The following is a 1,436-nucleotide window of genomic DNA, read 5'->3' as shown; positions in this document are numbered from 1 at the left end:
TGTGTGTGTGTGTGTGTGTGTGTGTGTAAGAGCGATAACGTGGGGAGTTGGGTGGCTGGCCTCAAATTTCTTTTTACCATCCATGAAATCCACGACCAGCGTGCAGCCAGGGGAGTCTTAAGAGATGGAGATGAGCCTGGAGGTGCAGCTGATGAACGTGCGGCACCGGCCAAGCAACATAAAAAGAGAGATCTGTGTAGCCATTGAAGTGAAGTTGGACCAGTTGTTTCTAATTAGGCCTGGCTCCTGGGATCAGCCCAGTAGAGACGTTCCTCCTGAAAGTCTCTGCTTCTACAAACAGGCCCTTGGCGTCTCAGACCTGGCCCCGGCATCTATAGGGTATCAGACCTGGCCACTGGCGTCTACAGGGCCTCAGACCTGGCCCCTGCGTCTACATGGCCTCAGACCTGGCCCCAGCGTCTACAGGGCCTCAGACCTAGCCCCCGACATCTACAGGGCCCTTGCCTCCAGCATCTACAGGGTCTCAGACTTAGCCCCCAGTGTCTACAGGGCATCAGACCTGGCCCCTGGCGTGTACAAGGCTATGGCCCCTGGTGTCTACAGGGCCTCAGACCTGGCCCCCGGGGCCTACAGGGCCTTAGACCTGGCCACTGGCGTCTACAGGGCCACAGACCTGTCCCCGGCGCCTACAGGGCCTCAGACCTGGCCCCCGGTGGCTACACGGCCTCAGATCTGGCCCCGGCATCTACAGGGTATCAGACCTATCCCCGGCGTCAAATTCCATCTGGTTTAGCATTACCACCATAATGTGCTCTCTGCTGCCGAAGAGATGGCCAACTGAAAGTAATGTTAGCGGTACTTCCAAAATCACAGCCCTTTTTTTTCTCTCTCTCTATATATATATAATATTTCAACTTAGAGGACAGTTGGGAGGGAGGGAGACAAAACAATACATGTAGAAACAGACACACACAAACACATACACAGACAGACACACACAGACAGGGGACCAATCCCGTGCCCAGGTTGAGGTCAAGCTGTAGCCCCAAACCCACAGCTCTTCTCCTGGTTGGTTTGATTCCTCTGACCTTGCTCTAATTGTTGCCATGCTGGGTGGTGTCAGCAGGGGTTTGTGCTGCTGTTAATCGAAGTTCCTGTGGGATTAGACAATGGTTTCGTCCATGAATCTGCTGATAAATTCAACGAATCAAGAAGCTACATCAACGTTTTGCTATTTTTGACTGAGTGAATTAACTGAATTAGACTTACGTTTACCTGTCCACCTGACAAATAATCGTTTAGCTTATATATATACATGTTGTCATGGCTGTTTCAAAGGTTTCTTCTAGTTTTGGGATAAGTGGTATGCAATTGTTGGGGGGAGGAAGGGTGGGGGTTGTGTCTATACTATAGTTGATCAAAACGCTGCTGCTTGAGTCCTCACTAAGACCAAGAGACTGGATCACATCACTCCA

At 51.3% G+C, this 1,436-nt stretch overlaps 1 long non-coding RNA gene across 1 annotated transcript in view; it reads left to right on the top strand.

Annotated features, from left to right (window-relative positions):
• The window catches only part of LOC116705688 (uncharacterized), a 17,273-nt gene that overhangs the window by 2,942 nt on the left and 12,895 nt on the right, over positions 1 to 1,436 (top strand). The gene's annotated exons all lie outside the window — the stretch shown is intronic.

This window comes from Etheostoma spectabile, chromosome 17, assembly GCF_008692095.1.
Source record: "Etheostoma spectabile isolate EspeVRDwgs_2016 chromosome 17, UIUC_Espe_1.0, whole genome shotgun sequence".
NCBI classification, from domain to species: Eukaryota; Metazoa; Chordata; class Actinopteri; order Perciformes; family Percidae; genus Etheostoma; species Etheostoma spectabile.
This window is presented reverse-complemented; position numbering and strand designations above follow the sequence as displayed.